Genomic DNA, 25,179 nt, shown 5'->3' on the forward strand with positions numbered 1-25,179 from the left:
GGATTAATAAAGTTATGTGAGATTAGTTAAAAAGAAAAAAATGGGCATTTGTGCAACATTTTATTTAATATTACAGAGTCAAAGTTTATTGATTTCTTTTACAAGGTATAATTTCAAATAAAATGATTCCTAAAGGTAGCTGTGCAAATCTTGTTATTAAGTTAGTTGTATTAGTTACACATAAAATTCCTAATGGGTATTCCTATTTATTTGAAGGTTCTCCAATCAGAGTTAGTGGATCAAGCTGGAACCAGGGAGGTTGTATGTAGTGGTGAGGCAGAGGTCTAACAGTGTGCAAATCTGATCGGGTTTTGAAGTTGGTCCTCCAAGGAGCTGTCTTCTTGTTGTCGTTTTCTGACAGTCTCCACGGCCTCCGTGGTGGGTATGCAAGTGAAGAGAGAGACTACATCAAAGGACACCATGGTTTCATCTGGATCCAGGGTAATTTTCTGGACCTTGTCAGTGAAGTCGGTGGAGTTCTTGATGTGGTGTGGGGTGTTCCCCACGAGAGGAGCAAGGATGGTAGCAAGGTGTTTAGCAATGTTATAAGCAGTGTTGGGTAAGTTACTTTAAAATAGTAACTTAGTTACATTACTAGTTACTTCTCTCAAAAGTAACTCAGTTACTTCAAGTTACTCGTTACTTTCAAAGTAACTAGTTACTAGGGAAAGTAACTTTGGTTTTACTCAGAATTCTCTTGTTAATGTGTTGCTTCCATAACTTTGCCAGTCTTCTAGCTTGCTTACTTGCCACAAGTACACTGTGCCACCTACCAATAGAAAGGAAAAAATAATGTGCCCATTTCCACGAGAGAAACCCCACGCCTGGACCGTCATTGACTACTGCCATGATTCTAGCCTACGTCACAGTGTCATGTGCGCCTTTTACATCCAACACAAAAACTGAAAATACTAAAAGTATTTCTTTGTGCCCCCCTTTCCCTTTTAATGCCCTACATGGACCCCTGGCAACACTTTGCTAGATCCGCACCTGCACAGTTACCAGCTGTCAGCTACTTAGAAAAGGATCCTGGTGTTATTTGTCTGTCAGAAACAGTTCATAACTTCCCTTCAACTCGTTCATGTCACCTAAAAGGTAAACCTGTTTCTCCATCACAGCTCTGATGATTCAGTAAGGACATCTCCTGGTTTCATCTTCATGTTTCCCTCTCACCAGATAACCAAACCATATCATGACCAGCAGCTTTTTTGCAGCTGTGGCTCCAGCAAACATCAGCTGATACTAGAAATTAATATTAAATAAATTCTAACAACAGCTGATCAAGCTTAAACTGCTGCTGTTGTTTAGCGCGACATCCGCTGGTTTCCTCTTTCGGCGCAAAGTGGGCGATAAACAAACAAGAGAGAAAAGCCGATCAGCTGATCACTGATCAGTTTCATGATTGAAGTAGAAACGGGAGAGGGAGGGGAGAGGATGAAAGAAGAAGAGGCAGCTGTGCAGCGTAAACACAGAATAACTCCAGCTTTGTGCCTTTTTCATTGTAGCTGAATTACGGGACAAACTGTTCCTTTTCACCTCAATAAGAAACGCGTAATATTTTCTCTGAATACCAGACGGGACGGTTGGCAACTCTAATAACTTATGAACAAAATAAAGTTCAACATCATTAACTTCATAGCACCCACCCAGCTGTATAGAAACTCCGTCATGCTAGCTAGCACGCAGTACGGAAAAAGTCAGAATAACGAACATAAACTCCAACGAAACTTGGTTTATATCTGACCCAGAGAGACTGCAGGTCATAACTTCTTACCTGAACTTGGACCGGCGGCCGCCTCGGGTCTCTTTTCCTTCTGCGTCCCTTTTCCTTCATCCACCTGCTGGCTTCCACCACTTGCTAATGTTACTGAATCTGTGGAAGCTCCGCGATAGCCACCACACGAAGTAACGAGTAACTACCCTATCTAAATCACAGTAACGACTAACGCGTTCCTGATTTTGGCATAATAACTAGTTACCGTGCTCGTTACCACAATAATAACGTAGTTACTGTAACGCGTTACTTAATAACGCGTTAGTCCCAACACTGGTTATAAGTGGCTGAGTTTATGCTACTGACTATGGGTCTGAGTGGGACAGCTTCCTTGTGGATTTTAGGAAGTCCGTAGATGCAGGGTATGGCATCCCCTGGGTAAAGGCGGTGATATGTAAGGCGGTCAATAATTTTGTCCTTTTTAAAAGTCTTGAAGGCAAGCTATAACTTTCTTTTTGTAGCTGCTTGTGGGGTCTCGCTTTAAGGCTTTGTAGGTATTGTTGTCACTGAGGAGAGTAGTGATCTTTGTATGGTAATCTGTAGTGTTTAGGACCACGGTGCATCTTCCCTTATCAGCTGGTAAAACAGTGATGTTGTGGTCTTTGCTCAGGGAAGCGACAGCCTTCTTTTCCAGTATTGTGAGTTTGGATGGAGGGACTTTGGCACTGGAGAGCGTGGCTGAGACTTTCATCCTGATTTGCTCTGCTTCTGTCTGTGATAATTTATTAATCCGTATGGCAGATTCTGTGGCTGTGATGAGGTCCACTATGGGCAACTGTTGTGGAGAAATGGCAAAATTGAGTCCTTTGGCTAATACTCTCTTTTCAGGTTCAGTGAGAATCCTGTCTGAAAAGTTCTTAACCCATTTCTCCTGACTGACTTCAGGTGTGTTTTCTTCTCTGGGTTGTGTAGGTTCAGGATGAGGAGTGTGTGTTTTTGAAAACAAGATGTGAAATTTCCTGTGTTGTCTTTCTTTTCCTTTAGAGTGTTGGGCCCGCTGAGCCTTGTCCATAAACTTGTAAACCTCTTCTAAGATTGGAGAGGGTAGAAGGATTTCCAGTTCCTGCAGGGTCTGGCTGATCTTGATCTGGAGGGCATCTATGGTGAAATGGACCTGTCTTATCCTTTAACGTAAAAGGTGATTTTGTGCTCTCTGTAGAATCAAATCACAAATCAAATCACAGTCTGAGTACTCACAGCCATGCCCGTTGTCTATCATGTCGGCCAGCCTTGTGGGATTTTGAACAGCTGTAGCCGCTTCTTGTTCTTCTATAAGCCAGGTCTGTCACGGCTCAACGGCACGAGGGAATAGGGATGGACACAGGCGCAGAAACCAACCCGGAAGCGAGGTGACAGAAAACAAATGATTTATTTCCGCCCACAGGAAAACAAAGGTGAAACACAAAGCGACGCCACCACACTAGTGGCGCGTAGGATTCGTCTGTGATAATGAGGGCGACCTAGACACCTCTAGGAGACGGGTGAACAGCGGGGACAGCGGGGAGGTAGAAACAGGACTAGGTAGGGGCCGGGGCACTGGAACAAGAGGAGATCACGATCAGAGGGATCCAGCAGACAACCAATAATCCTCCGCAGTTGAATTGAATTGCCTTACTTGGTTTCAGATGGAGGGGACAGGTGGAGCGGAAAACCCGGAAGCGGTCGAGGCGTGGGGAGGCAGGCAGGTGAGCAGTGGGCCGGCAGGCCACGTTGTGTGAGCAGCTGGCGGCCCAGGTCCAGGAGGACGGGAGCGGGGGGAACAAGATCTCCACTCCGGGTGCTATCGCTGAGGACAAGAAAAGACAGGTCAGTCATCACACGGCGTTAAGACAAGGTTTAGGATGCTCCACTGAACTAACATGGGAATAGCAGATACTCAGGCGATGAGTGGTTGAGAGCGCAGGTCTGATATACCGCTGGCACGATTGCTCACAGGTGGTCAGCCAGGGAGGGGCAACCGGACTCCGCCTAAAGGAGGAGGAGCCGCTGTCTGAGACCTGCAGGTGCCCAACCAGACCATGACAAGGTCCGAGCCAGCTCAAACCAGGAATTTGTCAGTCTTGTTAAGGGAGCAGTTGATCAAATCCATAATTCTTCTTTAGGTTTATAGAGAACAAGTCTGGTAGACTCTTTTAAGGTTAGAGAATAAGAGAGACCATACAAAAGACATGAGAAGCCAAGCAGGAAAGATTAGAGAGGGAGAAGGAGAAAGTGCAACTGCCTCCATCAAAAGCCAAAAGATTCAAAGTGTTGTATTCATAATACTATTTCCTTTGTAGTATTGTCTTTTCTATTTCTATTTTAAATGTCATTGTTTTCCTGTCACACTTAGCGTGGTTCTTTCCACCTAGTTTCCCCTAATCTCCCCTAAACTGTTAAGTTCACGCGGTTTTTATTTTCTATAACATGTAGTTAGTTTATTGCTGTCATTGAGTTCATAAACACGTCTGTTTGAAGTTATTTTATTGGAGTATCTACCAGCAAGAATTTGGAGAATCAAAGATAATTTTAGCAAGCTGTGATTTCAAAAGAGTTAAACATTGCACTAATAAGATTCCCAAAAGCTTTTAAGATATTAATTTAATGGAATTTAATTTAATTATAGAAAAGATTCCAAACAAGTCGTCTTCCATTCCAAGTACTGGTACCATCAACTATGTTGGCAAATTAGATTGTGTGATTGGCTGAAGGATCTGACTCATCATGAACTTTTGGGGGAGGAGCAATAACGTCAGACTGTGGTGAGAGTACAGTAGACTGGCAAAGATTTTTTTTCAAGGTAAGTGCAATCCTAACCACTAATTCTTTCCTTTTGTTATGATCCTAATCCTTAGTCCTTCCAATGATACAATACAAATGGCTAAACTTCCATAATTTTCATCCCTGTCCCTGGACATTCCAGTTATGTAATATACATCACTAATGCTTCCAACATTGTGCTGATGTCCTCTGTATGCAGTGTGTCTTTGGAAACATGCCATGCTATGTGCACCAAACATCTGAACTGTATTTAATGTTTTTGTTTATATTTTATGTATTTTTAAAGAATAATTTCTCTTTCAACACAGTATTGCAAGTCCTTAGTCAAGTGGGCTCCTCACAAGAAGAGAAAAATGGATAGAAGAGCGAGTACTCCAATTCCTGAGGATCCTGTGAAAAGCAACAAACCACCACTGGTGGAAAAAGATGAAACTAGGAAGCTGGAGATTTCTGAAGCCATTAAAGAGCCTCAGTCCAGCAATGATGGTGTGCCAGTGAATGTAAGTTAACAGAGTAACACAGCCAACAAGAAATGAAATATCAGATGAAATGAGTTACTGCAACAAATACTAAGAATCTCCTCTCTTCATTTGTCTTTGCAGGCAGACGGTGTTGCCGATGGGAAAGGAAAATGAAAATATGCTTTAAAAAGGTATTCAGAGCTGAGGCTTACCAGTGGAGGGGCAGGGATGCCACACGCAAACTAAAGAAAGAAAACACACCCAAAACACAAGTGCAGCACACTATCACACACACTCACACTAATAAACTAAACAAGGCAGGTATGTACACTCAAGGGATCCCACCACCAAGGCACCCTAGTCTCCTCCACGTCGGCACTCCGCATCTGAATAAAAGAAACAAAGAAAATTTTAATATATTACAACAAACTAATGTGTAGCACCGGGGGATAACCCAACTGCAAGACCACACTGGTGATCTACAGCTAGAAAAAGGGCCTCCCACCAGTGGTGCAACAAAAATCCAAACTACAAATCAAAAGCAATAAAACAACATACAATCTGGATAAAACTCTAAAATCTGGAGCAAACGGAATCGCTGTACTGCTCCAACTTGCCGTCACACAACGACAAGTTAACAGTCAATCAATATGCACGCCAGCTGACTCCGATAACCGGCATGCATATGGCCGTTGTCCACGCCGACGTCCACTGTAAAAGCTGACAGCAGCAGGGAAAGAAATCTCACAACGGGAACAGACGATAAAAGCACAGCAAGGCAAAACAGCAGCACTTCCTGCGAAACATAATAAATAATTACTATAAAAGAACAATAGAAGGCAGAGAGCGTAACAAAAGTTGATTACGTACCAAGTAAGCCGTGTCATAGAACGTAAGCAGAATAGCTCAGAGGAGGCTTCTATAGCTACGACCAACCGCGATGGAGGCTTCAGAAGAGTAACCCGCAAATGATCTCTACCACACCGGGGGGAAGTCAGGTGACCAAAAAGGAGATCAAAGGCAAGCGATGCAGAGACACTCAAATGGCCACTATTTATACCAGCGCCCCCTAATGGGCCAGGCTGAAAGTGGGTTGGACCGAGGGATAACATTCATCCTGCCACACATGCACCTGCACACATATGTTCATATACAACAATGTTCAGATAAAGTTCAATAAAGTTCTTGTTGTTCAACTGCAAAATCCTGTGTTTTCTTTCTCACACTGATGGAGGATGGGAAAAGTCCACAGTCATGGTAGTTTATTCAAGTTTATTCATTTCTTTGAAAAGGTGTAATTCCAGATTAAAGTTATAGTGGAGCGATCATGGCTCAAGAATTAGCAGCTCATCTTGTAATCGGAAGGTTGCCGGTTCGAGCCCCGGCTCAGACTGTCTCAGTCATTGTGTCCTGGGGCAAGACTACTGGTGGTCAGAGGGCCTGGTGGCACCAGTGTCTGGCAGCTTCACCTCTGTCAGTGCACCCCAGGGACTAAGTAAAGCGCTATACAAACACAGACCATTGAATAAGATTCACAAAACAGATTCACTGAATGTCATTTATTATAATTACAGAAAAGACTCCAAGTAAATCATCTTCAATTCCAAGTACTAGTACCTGCTAATATAGGCAGAATTAATAATGTGATTGGCTGAAAGGTCTGTGTAGTCATGAGTTCGGGTGGGAGGGGCAGTGATGTCAGAGTGTGGTAAGAATACAGAAGACTGGAAAAGAGTTGCTTCAAGGTAAGTTCAATCAAAATCACTAATGCTCTCATATTTTATGATTTTAATCTCTAGTTCTTCCAGTTAAAGAATATAAATCACTAATGCTTCCAACATTGTGCTGATGTTCTTCTTGTACTGATAGCCCTGCGCATTACTTGTAGGATTTTAGATTAAAAATCCAATTTCAAACTATGTATTAAAACAACACTTTATAAATATATTTCATTGATTTCTTTGACAAAGTGTAATTCCAGATTAAAAATTGCAGTACACTAAAAACATACCTAAAGGATGATATGTAAATGCCATTAATTAGGTTTATGAGATCATTTACATATAAATTTCCAAAAAAATCAACCTTGATTTCAAGTTACAGTTTAGAAAATGATTATTTGATTTGCTAATCAACATTGATGTGAGCAGAAGTCCTGAGAAGTGTGATTTTGGTCCTATCCAAATGACTAATTCTTCTGGGGTTTTTTTTTTGTTTGTTTGGTTTTTTTTTAAATCAAAGTCTCTAAAACTTCCACTTTTAGAATACAAACCAATAATTCTTCCAATATTTCCACTTTAATTTATAGATCTTGAATAACAATTACTAATCCTTCCAAGATACTAATGTATATTTCCTCTGTATGCAGGTTATCTTTGGAAACGTAGGGTCTTTTGTTCCTTCGTAATCCGACTTTGAGAATGTCAGGTATGTCCCAGTGTGTTAAAAAACTCTCTGCCATCTATAATCCAGTTTTGAGATCCCTTCCCAGATGCCTTAACGCCCACCCACATCTCAGGAATTCGCATGATAAGGTGGGGCCAGGTTTCACAATGAACTCACAAGAAACTCTGGCTGATTGGGACCCACACCCAGTTTCACACCTTGGCTCAGGCGATTAGAGGATCATCAGGGGGTCATTTTGTCCCTCTGTGGGGGGTTACTCCCACTGGGTTTATATCTGGGACTCTCCACCATTTGACCTAAGAACTGAAGAAGCTTCTCGGATGAGAGGTGAAACGTCTTCAAGTAACTTAAAGAAGTCCAGACACTTTTCTTTGCAAGCTCCTTTGACTACGATGACCTGGATGACTGAGAACCTTCACAGACAGACTGAGGTGGAGTTGTTGCTGCGAGTAACACAAAAATACAAAGTTGCAAAAGCGAGTGACAGTTAAAGAATTGGAAGAAACGCTCTCTTGAGCATGTACAGACTAGAGATGGACCGATCCGATATTACGTATTGGTATCGGTCCGATACTGGCCTAAATTACTGGATCGGATATCGGAGAAAAATAAAAAATGTAATCCGATCCATTAAATATCACGAAAGCACCTCACAAAACTTGCAACACGCCGTAACTCGCCTCAGAACGTTAGCACGTCGGAGCAATATGCATCACGTGATAGAGCGGCTGTGGCATGCAGGACCTGTCGGTGGTCTGGATAGCATGTGGAGCTTCGCTAGCAACCTGGCATTTCATCTCCGACAAAGTTATCCCAGAGAGAAGTAAAGCAAGTGTGTAAGTCCATCTCTGAATGTTTGTAAAGCATTCCTAGGTTAAGCTTAACAAGCGACTGCCTCTTCTTGCTGCTACTTCAATCATGAAACTGCTTAGTGATCAGCTGATTGGCTTTTCTGTCGCGAGTCTGTCTCTCTTGTTTGTTTTTGGCCCACTTTGCACCAGAAAGAGGAAACCAGCGGATAAACAACAGCAGCACGTTTAAGCTTGATAAGCTGTTGTTAGAATTTATTTAATATTACTTTCTACTCGAGGATCTTTTTCTACGTAGCTGACGCTGGTAACTGTGCAGGGGCGGATCTAGCAAAGTTTAGCCAGGGGGGCCGATAGGGCATGAACAGGGAAAAGGGCGCACAAAGACATACTTTTCTTTCTTATTCTCATTTAAAATGTCTAGCTTTTAATAAATAATTATCTGACACCCAAAGTTTTAATTTGATGTAAAATGAATAGAAGTCAATTACTGTATATAGTAACTATTAAGTCTAATATATATACCCTAGTAAGCTATAGTACTTTTTCCTTTGGGAAGGTATCATCTGTGCAGTCTGCAATTTTGTTGAAGAAAGATGTTGAATCTATTTAATAGTTCTTGAAAAAGAATTGATTTCTGTGCATTTTTTTTTCCACACTGCATCAAATTAAGGTTGATTACGTCGATTAAGCATCATGAGGTGGAGCATGAGGGGTGGTTCCCCATTTTTTATTTATTTATTTTTGTTGTTGCTGGGAGTTGGAACCCTGTTAGTTAGGTTGGTTAATATTTACGCTGAGTACTCTTTAAAATACCAGAATAGGGAGGATGGTGTAGGTTTAAGTTTATTAGATTGATCAGTGTTGCTGAACTATGAATTTTTTTTTTTTTGCATACAGGTATAACAGAATAGCTTTAGTGTAGTTTTTGTTTTAAACTTGAGTATGAACTTATACAAAATGCAGCAAGATATTTAAAAAAACAGTTTTGTTGATTAAAAAACCCTATATCGGATTCATATCGGTATCGGCAGATATCCAAATTTATGATATCGGTATCGGTATCGGACATAAAAAAAGTGGTATCGTGACATCTCTAGTACAGACTGATATAAATCTTTAATACGGCTGTCAAAACTGAGAGCATTGTCCTTGTTTCAGACTGTCCCACAACATTATCGGCTTTGTGGACCACTTTATTGAGCCAGTTGGCATCTGCAAACTGCAACCTGCTGCCCCAGCATGCAACAGCAAAGAGGATGGCACTGGCCACAACAAACTCATAGAAAATCGTCAACCACCTCAGAAAATTACCTGGGCACTCTCGAGTGCAGTAGTGTTTTTTACCCAGTCCAGTTTATTTTCAGTGTGTACTTATATTTACAGTGCTCCACTATGTCTACATTGACCCCTTTGATTAAAACAGGGGTCACGGGTTTCCTGGTCTTCCTAAAGTACAAAATCAATTATTTGGTCTTTTTCACTTTAAACTGCAGAAGATTTTGCTCAGACTACATGACAAAGGGGTCCACCACAGCCTGGCACTCATCACCCTCAGTGATGCATCCAACCACCGCAGAGTCATCAGAAAATGATGATGGCAGGTCTTGCAGTGGCTGAAGTTTGTGATGTAGAGGGTGAAGAGAAAGGGGAGAGGACCGTCTCTTGTGATGCCACTGTTTTGCTGATCATCTTGTCAGACACCTTGTGTTGAAGATGCATTTATTGTGGTTGTCCTGTCAGGTAATCAACAATCTAGGACCAAGAGTGACCTGACTATGTCGAGAGTGATTTAGGAAAATTATGGCCAGTGCTGTGGCTAAGAATAAATAAAGCAGGCAAAAATAATGCTTTACATAAAGCATGTGTAGTCTTACCCACACTAAACGACCAATTACAGTTATTCACTGATTTATTTGATATATTAAAGGGTGTAATTCCAAATGAACATTTTTCTCATGTTTATGTTATGGATATTTATATATACTAATGTATGCTGAAAAAACATTCTTCATCAAGTTATAAATCCAAATGAGTGATACTTCACACTATCAAAATTCCTAGAGGAAGATGTGGAAACTATGTTCATTCATCAGATATACATTATTGGTAAGAAATCACATGACCAAAGCAGAGAGCACGATTGGTTGAAAGATCTGAATGCTAAGATCCCCATAGATTATATGCAGAGCTGTTAGTGTTCATTAAGTTGAAGACGGTGGAATTACATAAAGGTACGTTTAGATAAAATTAACTAATTCCTTCCAAATGGAACATCCAAATCCCTAATCCCTTGTGTTGAATTCAAATGCTATAATTCCAAGTATTGTATATAAATCACTAATGTTTAGGTTCCCGCATGAGGTTATTCTTTTGTGTGTGGTGGGGGGGTCTTTCATAATTAAAGTCTACAGTCAAGGAAGAAGTGAGTAACAAAATGCAATACTTGTTCATATGTTCATACCTTTATACCTTGTAGCACCACACGTTAAGACCTATGTAATTCTCTGTGAGCACTTATTGAATTTATTTTAATAGCCATTCAGCCACACTAACATCTTTTTTCAACAGCTCTTCTTTGCTGAAGGGCTCTGTAATGATTAGTCAAACTGAATCCATTTTTAGAAATCTGTTTCACAATAAGTGAAATTTAAATCACTTATTCATCCATTCAAATCTCTAATTCTTCCAATCCTTAAATATTATTCCCCAATTCTTCCAAGTCTTGTATCCAAAGTAACAACTATTCCAACAAATAAATACATATCATTAAAAGTTTAAACAACATAATTCCCCATTCAAAGTAATCATTTTAGTTATTTTGTAATTATATCATGAATTTAGAGGTATAAATCTTAACCTTTAAGAATTTAAGATTAGACACATAATGAATTTGTTTTGAACATACTGTCTGCAATTTTTTTTACAAGTCAAACATTATTTTGTAGACCTCCAAAAGTTGATTCTGTTAATCTTGACATAGCGTTTTGTGGGAGAAACGTTTCGTCACTCATCCGAGTGACTTCTTCAGTCTCAGCTGACTGCAGGTTTCCCCAATCTTATAAACAGTGCATTTGCATAATGACTGAAACCAGCCCACTGAAGGAACAGTGGGAACTGACCTCCAAGCCCATTGTTCCTTCAGTGGGCTGGTTTCAATCATTATGCAAATGTTCTGTTTATAAGATTGGGGAAACCTACAGTCAGCTGAGACTGAAGAAGTCACTGGGATGAGTGACGAAACGTTTCTCATACAAAACGCTACGTCCAGATGAACAGAATCAACTTTTGGAAATTTACTTTCCTGGATGATTGAGAATGCATCAAGACGATTATTTTGCAGACAGATGGTAGATTTGTCCTTTGGAAGTGAAGGGAGTTACGCTCAACAGTGAGTAAACATTCATTTACACATTAGTGTAACTACATATTTACACGTATATTTCTTTATGAAAACTTATTCTTATTTTTTTTACAAAAGAGACAATTTTTAAAAAAAATTAACAACTGTCAGCAAAAATACTGATTTAAAAAATCGGAATCACCTTATTTAAGTTCAATATAAATACACGGAAGTGTTATGAAAGCCCTAAGTCAAATGAAGTCATTTTAAATGGTTCAGCATTGTCTGCATCTGCAGAGGATTCATGTGTACATGTATTTTAAAATAATGATGCCAAGCGCCTTGATAGAATTGAAAAATCAATAAATGTTTTTCACCCCTTAATGTCTTAATTACAATCATTAATTCAGAGAAAATGTAGGAAATTGACCTCCCATTCTGAATTAGACAACCCCTGAAAAGGCTCTTCTGGGACCGCAGAAGCAGGTCTTGTGTGTACTTACCCCATTTTTCTTCTTTTTACTTACCAGATTCCACGAGCCATGGATGATGTTGGCAGGGAAAATATGCGTGCTTTGTCCAAAGCATTCACGTGCTCCCCAAGTGTGCTGAACTTCCTCACCGACCCTGACATCCTCATTCCCCTCCAAGCAACTACTGTTGACAGTCCCGTTGAACAACTAGCTGCTCAGTTCAATATCAACGGGATAGTCATCGAACTGAACTTCTTGGAAAAGTTGAAGATTCAATTCTCCAAGTTGAGGCTTTCACTATACAGAAACCCCCAGCTGCGAAATTCCTGGCACATCATTAAAAAACACATTGATCGTACAAAGTATTCCAGCGAAGGGTTAGAAGTGCTCCACAGGCTGCAAGGTATTGATCTAGCTGAGCTCAATGACGGATTCAAACTCCATGTCACAGCAATCCCGAAATCCCCTTATGGGATGGAAAAGGTATTTTCCACATTTGGATATCTGTCCTTCAACACCATAGAACTCATCAATGCGATGTTGATGAACTTCATTGAGAGTCTGAGAGCGCTTCCACCAGAACAGCTTTGTAGACCCTCGCTCCAAAAGATTATCCTCCAAAACAAAGGTTACATGAAAGTCTTACCACAGGACCAGGAATTCCTGCTGCGCACTCTCGATCAATCCAAGGATTTGCTACCTGAACATGAGACGTTGGATTTACATTTCTATGTCTACAAGTTTGGCCACAGATCCCAGGAACCGCTGATTCTGTCCAACATCACTGACTTTGACAACATTGTTCGCTTGTCTTTACATGTTGCGTGCACATTGTCAACAGAGGACCCCCACACCCTATTGTTTTGGTCCAGAGCAGGGTTAGAGAAGTTGGTCGGTCCAAGAACAACTGTCTATAGTGCCATGTCAATGCACGAGTGCGCAAACATGCAGACTGAATTGGATGAACATGAGGTGGACGTCAGTCCAGTTCTGGGGTCTATTGCCGACCTGCCGTTTGCGAACCATTGGCAGTTTTACCTGGACAGTCCCCACACCCACGCTCTGGCAACGTTCCGTCACCCAGTAAGTGGCTTGATAGTCATCGGTGGGCTCAGCCACCCCAACTATACCAAGGCCCTCGAATCCCGTGCGCAGGACTACTACTTACACATGCGGGACCTTGCAAACAAGGCCATGTGCAAGTATCCCTTACGCATCGAGATGGTGCAAGCGCTGGACGCCGCGGACCTCTCATGCCTGATCGAACCTATTCCCGCTGTTCATTTCTTCTCCCTTCGTCATTTGAAATGGTTTTTAAACGAACTCCCAATGGTGATACCCTTCAAATGGGACGAGGGAGACTGTAGTATCCAGGAGATACTCTGTACATGTCTCACCTACATGGCCGACGAGCTCTGGACTCTGGGAAACGAGCACTCGGGAAAAGGTGGGTTCATCCCATCGTGGAGAGCCTTTCAGCTCGAGCTCGCGCTGGAAGAAGCTTTTTACGGCCACCCTTTGTCCAATGTGGACAATGTCTACTCCTCAGCAATGGGCACTAGTTCACGTCATGAGTTCAGTGCCACTCATATCAGGGGGTTCATGGCGCTTGGCTCTGCCACAGTGCCAACAAGTGAGGACACACCTCCACCTGTGTTACACTGGACAAAGGATGCTCTCCAGACCCATCGAATCCACAGGCTGTTCTCTCTTACATGTAACATGGAGGCTGAGCCTTCTGTAGTTGGCCCTTCACTTGTAGTCCTTCTCCTCCAGGATCTTTTCGGGAGAAACGAAGAGATCCCCATCTCTGCGCTCCAGGGAGATAAGTGCCCTGACATTCTCAAGGGACACGTTAACCTGTCAACATTAGTAGGCAACCTTGCAACCAAGGACACATTTCCAACTCCCTTTACATTCTCCAGGGCCAGGATCCTCATTCAAGAGGCAGGGAAAGATGTGTACGAATGCCTGATGGCTGGTTTCCTGCAGCTGAAGCTTAGGTGGTTCCCCGAAATCAAATATCGTGATATCAGAGGCACGACCAAGGCCTCATGGAACTTTCAGCACTTCATTGAAGTACACAATGATCACCACGAGCCTTCAATGGAAGCACGGGCGTCAGCCATGGTTGGAGACATTGCAATGGAAATGGAGCGCCGTTCGATGTGTTATGGCCGCAAGTTGGAAAGATACCAGGAACATGGCATGCCGTGGTTGGCTGACGTTTTGAAAAGGATCCCAGGAACTGTCCCTGTACAGACCCAGAAGAACATCTTGATTCTGGCCAGTTCAATCGGAATGTTGATGAATGGTGATTATGTGTCATTTGAGAATATAAAGGACCTGCTCATCGAGAAGAATATCAGCCAATCCGAGCTGCAGAAATACAAGATCCTGTCAACTTCTCTATGCGAAAGAACATCTGGATTTACATTTTACAAGCTCCACTATGACATCCCCTACAGGATGTTGCACCGTCCATTCCTTCCAGACCAGAAAATGCGTCCAACAGTCCAGCTGGATATGGAGGAACTGAAAGCTCCTCTATTGCTAGAGGACGAAGTACCAGAGTCTGTGGTCACAAGAGCTGTGTACATGCCAGCCAACGTGAGGAGGGATTGGACTCCAGAGGAGACAGGGTTTGTCAACCCGGACTCTGCAGTCCCAGTTCTTGACGGGTACCGCAGTTATGTCCAACAATGTAAGGCCGCTGCTATGGCTGCTCGATCATACCAGGCATACGTCCAGAAGAGGAGGGAAATTTTGTTCAGAAATTTATAAGTAAACATTCATTGTGTTCTGATTCCAGATGTGACTTCACTTATAAGTTACATTCCAACCAGATCATGCTACACGTTATGTTATAGGTTCGATGCCACTTGACAGAAGTGTGATTTAAGTTATATTTCATTTCAGGTGAAAAAAGTGCTGTACTACAGCATGTGTGTTCCATGAAGAAGTTACCTTCCAACCAAAGTGTTCAAAAAAAGAGAAATCCATAAAAAGGTATAAGGAAAGGAGGAGATGTGTAAAATACTTCAAAAATATATATTTCAAATAAAAAAAAAAAACAAATAAAATGGGGGCAAAAGCCACAAGAGAATTGCATTGTGCGTCTGTCACTCTCTGTGGTGTGTTTGAGTCTCTGATTTTTAAATGCACAGCAAGTGGCTCTCTCTCTCTCTCTCTTTCTCTGTCACACACAGACACACACAAACATACACACACACACACTGAGCGGGTCACAGATAAGGGAAAAATAACAGAAATGAGGAGAGGTTTCAGTGTCAGGAGAGGGCCTGTGATGCCGGGAGATTTTGTGACAGTGCATGGTTTACCTGCGGGTGCTGAGTGCTCCCTAAAGGTCCCAGGAGGAGGAGGAGATGAGGAGGCAGCGGGCGGCTGGCTTTGGGCTGGGCCTCAGGAAAGTGATTTGTCTGTGTGGTGCCGTGTGTGCCCTGTGAAGCTTAGATGGCTGCTGCTGACGCTCTGTGTTTCCTGTCATCTCCTCGTCCACACACATGCCTTCAAGATGCAGCCTACAAGTGGAGACCAAGACATCATCGGTTGCCACAAATAATACAATCTCCTTCTGCGTCTGACATTCTCTTTGGTTTGTTTGAGTGTTTGGTTCTTAAATCCACAGCAAGTGGCTCTCTCTCTCTCTCTCTCTCTCTCTCTCTCTCTCTCTCTCTCTGTCTGTCACACACACACACACACACACACACACACACACACACACACACACACACACACACACACAAACAGTTAAGAGGTCAAGATTAGTCAGAAATATATATCTAATTGGTTGGTGATTGATTATTTATTGTCAGATGTGAACTCAATTCAGTTTTGCTTAGTGCCATATAGTGCCAAATTCCACCAACAGTTTCTTCGAGCTGCTTGGAAAGGTAACGACCCTTACAATAATATCAAGAAAACAGAAAAAAAATTACTATGGCCCTTGTGAGTAAATTCTAAGGTGACAATCGCAACGAAAACCTTCCTTTTAACAGGAAGAAACCTCTACCACTACCAGGCTCACAGAGGGGCTGCCATGTGCTGTGACCGGCTGGGAATCTGTCTGCATATCAATTCAATTTAATAAAACCTTACTGATACCAAAGGTTGACCCCGAAGGAAATTGGTTTAAGGGTGCCGACCTTTTGCCAGCGCCAGCTTACCCTTCCGAACATACATATATTACACAAACATCACATGGGAAGACAGTTCAGAGAGGCATAACAATGGAAAATCCACAACACGAGGAAAGACGAGGAGAAAAAAGAACTCCCCCAAGACTGAGCTCACACAGGGAGATCAGTTTGAGAACAGAAAGAAACACCTCAGTACATGAATCATCACATCTTGCAACATAGAAGACATAAGCTTCGAAGGTGTTTGGCGGGGGTGGGGGATGGGGGGGGATCTGTGTCAGTGTGAATGTGACTGTGTCCTGCCGAGTGAAAGTGTCCCTTCACTTTGTTAGGTAAAAGTCAACAATCTTCGGTCGACGCGCGTGGTCTTGAATGAGGAGAGAGATACAATAAATGGTCTTTTTATCAAAGGAGAATTGTTATTCCCGTCAGCTTTTGCCTCAAGCATCCAGTCGGTGCCAAGGGGGCCGCATGAGGTGAAGATGGTAGTTGTTTTGGTTAGTGCGAAAAAACTGCTTCCAATTTACAGTAGGTCTAATGTCCGTCACTGGTGACCAGGTCTCTAAATTCCTGTTGTTCTTCTCCAAAATCTTAACCATGTAGCAGAGCCATGAGCTTTTCCAACATCTTATCCATGTTGTGTCAAAAAAACCACAGTCTGAGTACTCACAGCCCTGCCCATCGTCTATCATGTCGGCCAGCCTTGTGGGATTTTGAACAGCTGTAGCCGCTTCTTGTTTTTCTTTAAGCCAGGTCCGAGCCAGCTCAAACCAGGAGTTTGTCAGTCTTGTTAAGGGAGCAGTTGATCAAATCCATAATTCTTCTGTAGGTTTATAGAGAACAAGTCTGGTAGACTCTCTCATTATTAAAGAATAAGACAGACCATACAAAAGATATGAGAAGCCAAACAGGAAAGATAAGGGAGAAGGAGAAATTGCAACGACCTCCGTCAAAAGCCAAGAGATTCAAAGTGTTGTATTCATAATACTATTTCCTTTGTAGTATTTTCTTTTCTATTTCTATTTTAAATGTCATTGTTTTCCTGTCACACTTAGTGTGGTTCTTTCCACCTAGTTTCCCCTAACCTCCACCTACTTTCTGCTAATCACAACATCACACTGATCAGATGGCGATGCCTTTCACCCTGGTTTATCTCTGACATCAGCACCAACTATTCTGTTGTTTTTATAATTTTTTTCTACATTGCAACATAAATTTGTATGTCCAATAGCCAGATAAGAAATTAATCTAACTATAAATTGTTATCTACAAATTATATTAAGCTGTTACGTTCACACGGTTGTTAATTTTTATTTACATGTAGTTAGTGTACTGCTGCCAATGAGTTCATAACCACGTCTGTTTGAAGGTATTTTATTGGAGTATCTACCAGCAAGAATTTTGAGAATCAAAGATCATGGGTGCAGTTCCCCCCTCCAGGGGCAAGGGTACCTAGACCCGGTTCGTAGAGTACGCTTGGGGAGTGTGATTGTGTGTACAGCGTCTCTTTATGTCTGTCTCCACGTTGGTTGAGTGTGGAGTAAGTGCATATGAGAGCATGAGGGTGGGAATGGATGTTTGTATCTGTGTGTGCCTGTATGTCTGTGTCTATATGTCAGGTTGGGTATCAGACGGCACCTCTCTGGGGACATCTCAGGCCCTCCAAGGTTTGGAGGCCTATCTCCCCCCACCACCATTTCCCCTGCCAGTGGCGGACTCCCTCAGACATCGGTGCGTTGGTGGTTCTTTGTGTCTGGGGATGGGCGTCCAGGTACACACCGGCTCACTCCTTGGTGGCCGCTTATCGGGGCCTGGAGCCTGGGGCTCGCTCGGGCCACTTCGGAGGCGGGGTGCCCCCGGCCTCTCGGCCTGGGGCTCGGTCACTCAGCCACAGCTGGCTGCCGGCGGAGCTCACGGGCGCGTCACTGCAACTCCCCCTGGCTTCTGCTCCGCGGCTGCTGAGTGACGCCTCATCTGGGACTCTCCTCAGCTCTTTCTGGGACAGTGGCGCGGCTGCCCCTCTGTTGGTCTTCCTTGGTCTCTTGTGTTCTGGGGGCCTCTGGATGTCTGGAGTTTTGATCTCCTCCATACCTGTTTCATGCCCTGAAGGACGGGGCTGTGGCCCCCCCACACCCTCTAGCAGATCATTACATGAAGGAACCTTTTAAAAAAACAAGCGCATCCATGCTCACAGGTGTACACACGGGTGCTCACACACACAAACTACACCCTTTTTGGCTCCTACCTCAAAGCACACTGTGTTCTGTTGATCTTATGTGCTGCACAATAATGTTTAATATTTAGTATTTACTGTCATATTCCCATATATCATTGTGATGTTGTTTATTCTATTACTCTTGTTCTCTTCTGCTTGTTTTCCTTTTTCTTTCTCAACAGGTGATCCAGGTGATCGATAGATGCATTTCTTTTTTTTTTTCTGCCCATTCTGTTGGTTTTTGTTTTTTTGCCCTTCTCCCCCGTCCCTCTTCTCAGCTGTTTCTCTTTCCCTCTTTCTTTCTTCCCTTCTTTCCCCCAGTCAAGTCTGTCCCGTATTCAGCAAATGAAAATAAAATAAACAATAAAAGGTGAATCAAATGGACCATTATGACAAGGCTGGGATGGTCAATTTGGTAAAGTAAATCCGTTGGACATCTTTCTTTGCCTTTAGACAATAATTCTGATGGCAAAAGAGCCAAACGGGACAGGCAAAAAAAAAAAAAGAAAAAAAAAAGAGAATCAAAGATCATTTTAACAAGCTGTGATTTCAAAAGAGTTAAACATTGCAATAACACAATTCCTAAAAGCTGTTAAGATATTAATTTAATTATATTTAGTTTATTTTTAATTGCAGAAAAGTTTCCAAACGAGTCGTCTTCCGTTCCAAGTACTGGTACCATCAACTGTGTTGGTAAATTAGATCGTGTAAATTGGATGAAGAATCTGATTTGTCGTGAACTTTGGGGGGAGGAGCAATAACATCAAAGTGTGGTGAGAGTACAGCAGAGAGCAGATTTTTTTTCAAGGTAAGTGCAATCCTAACCACTAATTCTTTCATTTTGTTATGATCCTAATTGTAAACATGCACCAAACATCTGAACTACATTTAATGTTTTTGTTTATATTTCATGTATTTTTAAAAAGAATTTCTCTTTCAACACAGTATTGCAAGTCCTTAGTCAAGTGGGCTCCTCACAAGAAGAGGAAAATGGATAGAAGAGCGAGTACTCCAATTCCTGAGGACCCTGTGAAAAGCAACAAACCACCACTGGTGGAAAAAGATGAAACTAGGACGCTGGAGATTTCTGAAGCCATTAAAGAGCCTCAGTCCAGCAATGATGGTGTGCCAGTGAATGTAAGTTAACAGAGTAACACAGCCAACAAGAAATGAAATATCAGATGAAATGAGTTACTGCAACAAATACTAAGAATCTCTGAGCTGATGGGAAAGGAAAATGACTGCCAATAAAGACACACAAACATAGCTACACACACATGAGCATGCATGCACCTGCACACATATGTTCATATACAACAATGTTCAGATAAAGTTCACTAAAGTTCTTGTTGTTCAACTGCAAAATCCTGTGTTTTCTTTCTCACACTGATGGAGGATGGGAAAAGTCCACAGTCATGGTATTCAAAAAGAATATAATGCAAAGATTTGCAGCTGAATGTAAGAAGCAGCATTGTAATGTAATACTTATATAATAATATTGTATACCTACTGACTATCTGAAGCACTATAGATAAAAAGTCCCATTTTAACTGTAGATTCAAAAAATCCTTTATTCAAAACATTTGTTTTATTCTTTTCTTTGTAATTCCAGATTAAAGTTATAGTACACTAACAAGATTCCTAAAGGATGGTAACCAAATGCAATTCATTAGGTTTGTTGAATTAATTACACAAAATTCCTAAGAAGTCATCCCTCATTCCAAGTTACACTGTCCTGCAATGTGTTGTAGAAATGGATTGTCTGATTTGCTAATCAAGAGTGATGTCAGAGTGATGTCACCAGAAGTCCCGAGAGGTGTGATTTGGTAAACGGTAAGTCTAATCACAATTCCTTCTATCCAAATAACTAATTCTATTTTTTTTTTAAATCCTCATCCCTAAAGGTTCCAATTTTAGAATACAAATCAATAATAATTCTTTCAATTCCAGTTATCACTCTAATTCACAGATCTTCCACTTATTGAATAGAAATTACTAATACTTCCAAAATACTAATTCATATTTCCTCTGTGTGCAGCTTATCTTTTGAAATTGGATCTTTTGTTCCTTCTTATTCCTCCTGTGAGAATGTCAGGTATGTGCTAGTGTGTTAGATCTACATCTCTTTGATTTCTCAGATTGAGTGGTCTCAACTGATGCTCCTGAAATGTCATTTGTAATTCCTGCAGTGGAAATGCAGATGCAATGCGTTGCTCCCAATATAGCACCCTTTGGTCAAATCCAGAGCCACCAGGCTGAACATCCTGTAGCAGAATCTTGCAGGCAAGAGCAATTTCTCTTATACCCTTATATTTTACACATTATAATAAATCCAATGATGTTTACATTTTTTTTGTATAAACTGATAACTTTCAGGTGCAGATGTGGACATTTGGACAAACTGTTCATGTGGATAATCCTCATTGCTGTTTTTGCGATCATTGGACTCTACGTGATCATTTTGCTACTGCTTTATTACAACAACAACTTTTCATGAGTTCATCCACAAACCACTGAGCAAAAGACAATAAAAGTGTTGTTGTTCAATGTCAAAATACGTAGTCTTCATTCTCACACTGGGTTAATGCGGGATGTACTGGTTATGGACAAATCAAGTGTGTGATCATGTATGAGTTGTATAGTTTTAATGTTTTTTTTTTGGGAACAGAATGGTGTGTATGTGTAAGTTTGGTGATGGAGTTTTTATTATGAATGAATGATGAATTTTTATGAATTATTATGTCTATTTTTTTTATGCTTAAGGACAACAGATGGAAATTAGCCCTTGGCTATAATCTGGTATGTTTACATTCATGTAATTTTTTTTTACATTTATGTTCATTAACATGCACTGTCCTAAATAAATAAATAATAAATAAATAAGTAATAAATGTCAAAGGTTGTCTAACATCAAGATTTATGGTGGTTCAAACTGCAGACAAGAAAAGAAAACTACAGTGAGCAATGAGCATCTCCAAATGTGATGCTCATTGTTGTTCCCAAGACTAAGCAAAAAATGCAATGTAATATATTTGTACTAATCTTTAGCTGTTAGACTACTAAATGCTGACAGGGGTCGTTTGGATTCATATTTATGATCATTAATTTTTATAGGTTGTGTGAATGAGCAGACAAAAATGGCCCTTTTTGGGATTAATAAAGTTATGTGAGATTAGTTAAAAAGAAAAAAAATGGGCATTTGTGCAACATTTTATTTAATATTACAGAGTCAAAGTTTATTGATTTCTTTTACAAGGTATAATTTCAAATAAAATGATTCCTAATGGTAGCTGTGCAAATCTTGTTATTAAGTTAGTTGTATTAGTTACACATAAAATTCCTAATGGGTATTCCTATTTTCCAAGGTCCAGTATCCTATAAAAGACAGCAGAATTCAGTGTTCTTATTCGCTGAACGGTTGTTGTATAACAGCAAACTTTGGAGGAGTAGCAGAAAATAAATAAAGTCAAAGACTCAGCAGTCCTGTTGCTCTATTTTCACCTATAAAGCAGGACTGCAGTAGGTGGAGGTTTACCCTGGTGCAGGTGTGCGGTTTTTTTTCGCTGTAAAAAGAAGTTTTCTTCCCACGCACGATGGACACTAATGTTTTTGTCACTTTTTATGGAATCAAACTCAAAGTAAGGTCAGTACTTCCACGCTTTAAACGCTGCACGCTCATACTCTCTCCCACAATCGATATGTGATCCATTGTTGATCTGCACACAGCTGTTGTCACTAACGGCACACTCGCTTACGTCACTGTCGTGAGACATTCTCGCAAAAAATCACGGTTTTAGTAACGCAGTAACACAGTGTTACTACAGGAAAGTAACGGTAATCTAATTACCATTTTTGCAATAGTAATCCCTTACTTTACTCGTTACTTGAAAAAAGTAATCAGATTACAGTAACCTACCCATCTCTGATCGCCACCATAAATTTGTCTTTGCAGCGGAGGAGTTCTAATTATTGGAAAGAAAAATAAATGCTAGGCAAGACATACAAACATGACCACCACACCCACGCACACGCACACACACGCGCACACACACACACACACACACACACACACACACACACACACACACACACAAAAGATCAAAAGCTATGGCGACAGCGGCAAGGAAAACCTCCCTTTTGACAGGAAGAAATCTCCAGCACTACCAGGAGGGGCTGCCATATGCTGTGACCGGCTGGGATTCTGTCTACATATCACAGATACAAAGTGTTGTATTCATAATACTATTTCCTTTGTAGTATTGTCTTTTCTATTTCTATTTTAAATGTCATTGTTTTGCTGTCACACTTAGTGTGGTTCTTTCCACCTAGTTTTCCCTAATCTGGACCTACTTTCTCCTAATCTCCACATCACACTGATCAGATGGCGATGCCTTTCACCCTGGTTTATCTCTGTCATCAGGACCAACTATTCTGTTGTTCTTATAATTTTTTCCTACATTGCAACATAACTTTGTATGTCCAATAGCCAGATAAGAAATTAATCTAACTACAAATTGTTATCTACAAATTATATTAAGCTGTTACGTTCACGCGGTTGTTAATTTTTATTTACATGTAGTTAGTGTACTGCTGCCAATGAGTTCATAAACCCGTCTGTTTGAAGTTATTTTATTGGAGTATCTACCAGCAAGAATTTGGAGAATCAAAGATCATTTTAACAAGCTGTGATTTCAAAAGAGTTAAACATTGCACTAATAAGATTCCCAAAAGCTTTTAAGATATTAATTTAATTATATTTAGTTTATTTTTAATTGCAGAAAAGATTCCAAACGAGTCGTCTTACATTCCAAGTACTGGTACCATCAACTATGTTGGTAAATTAAATCGTCTGATTGGCTGAAGGATCTGACTCATCATGAACTTTGGGGGGAGGAGCAATAACGTCAGACTGTGATGAGAGTACAGCAGACTGGCAAAGATTTGTTTCAAGGTAAGTGCAATCCTAACCACTAATTCTTTCCTTTTGTTATGATCCTAATCCTTAGTCCTTCCAATGATACAATACAAATAGCTAAACTTCCATAATTTTCATCCCTGTCCCTGGACATTCCAGTTATGTAATATACATCACTAATGCTTCCAACATTGTGCTGATGTCCTCTGTATGCAGTGCGTCTTTGGAAACATGCCATGCTATGTGCACCAAACATCTGAACTGCATTGGATGGGAAAAGTCCACACTCATGGTAGTTTATTCAAGTTTATTCATTACTTTGAAACGGTGTAATTCCAGATTAAAGTTATAGTGCAGCGATCATGGCTCAAGAATTGGCAGCTCATCTTGTAATCGGAAGGTTGCCGGTTCGAGCCCCGGCTCAGACTGTCTCAGTCATTGTGTCCTGGGGTGGGACTACTGGTGGTCAGAGGGCCTGGTGGCACCAGGGTCTGGCAGCTTCACCTCTGTCAGTGCACCCCAGGGACTAAGTAAAGCGCTATACAAACACAGACCATTGAATAAGATTCACAAAACAGATTCACTGAATGTTATTTATTATAATTACAGAAAAGACTCCTAGCGAATCATCTTCAATTCCCAGTACTAGTACCTGCTAATATAGGCAGAATTAATAATGTGATTGGCTGAAAGGTCTGTGTAGTCATGAGTTGGGGTGGGAGGGGCAGTGATGTCAGAGTGTGGTAAGAATACAGCAGACTGGAAGAGATTTGCTTCAAGTTAAGTTCAATCAAAATCACTAATACTCTCATATTTTATGATATTAATCTTTTGTCCTTCCAGAATATAAATCACTAATGCTTCCAACATTGTGCTGATGTTCTTCTTGTACTGATATCCCTGTGCATTACTTGTAGGATTTTAGATTAAAAATCCAATTTCTAACTATATATTAAAGCAACACTTTATAAATATATTTCATTGATTTCTTTGACAAAGTGTAATTCCAGATTAAAATTACAGTTTACAAAATTGCAATTTGCTAATCAACATTGATGTGAGCAGAAGTCCTGAGAAGTGTGATTTTGTTCCTATTCAAATGACTAATTGTTCTGTTTTTTTTTTTGTTGTTGTTGTTGTTTTTAAAAAAAATCAAAGTTCCTAAAGCTTCCAATTTTAGAACACAAACCAATAATTCTTCCAATTTTTCCACTTTACTTCATAGATCTCGAATAACAATTACTAATCCTTCCAAGATACTAATGTATATTTCCTCTGTATGCAGGTTATCTTATGAAACGTAGTGTCTTTTGTTCCTTCGTAATCCGACTTTGAGAATGTCAGGTATGTCCCAGTGTGTTAGATCTACACCTGTTGGATTTCTCAGATTCAGTGGTCTGAACTAAAATGTCATGTGCCCTTCATGCAGTGGAAATACGGCTGCAAAGTGTTGCTCACAATCACTCAACCTTGTGTCAACTTCAGAGCCCACAAGATGAGTATCCTACAAGAGAACCCTGCAGGCACGTGCAGTTTGTCTCTTCTTAATCCACCAATTTTTTCCATAATATATAAAATTTATTTGAGTAATCGATGTGAACTTTCTTATCATAAACTTACTTTTAGGTGCACATGTTGGAGATTAATTGATTCGTGGACCTGTTGTATGCTTCTCATCACTGCTGCTGCAATCACTTTATTCTTTGTGGTGGTCTTGCTCCTGCTCCATTTCAAGAAATGCATATAATTACACACACAAACACACACACACACACACACACACACACACACACACACACACACACACACACACACACATTAAAATGAAGCCTAATAAAGTTTTTTTTTCTTTAACAGTGTTAA

General features: G+C 40.9%; 1 long non-coding RNA gene across 1 annotated transcript; it reads left to right on the plus strand.

Annotated features, from left to right (window-relative positions):
• Positions 1-23,573: 23,573 nt before the first annotated feature.
• Positions 23,574-24,800, plus strand: LOC309698423. Its single transcript, XR_014274098.1, has 3 exons — positions 23,574-23,608; positions 24,602-24,660; positions 24,746-24,800. It is a non-coding gene; the product is annotated as an uncharacterized lncRNA (long non-coding RNA).
• Positions 24,801-25,179: the final 379 nt, after the last annotated feature.

This window comes from Aulonocara stuartgranti (assembly GCF_965226115.1).
Source record: "Aulonocara stuartgranti genome assembly, chromosome: 22".
NCBI classification, from domain to species: Eukaryota; Metazoa; Chordata; class Actinopteri; order Cichliformes; family Cichlidae; genus Aulonocara; species Aulonocara stuartgranti.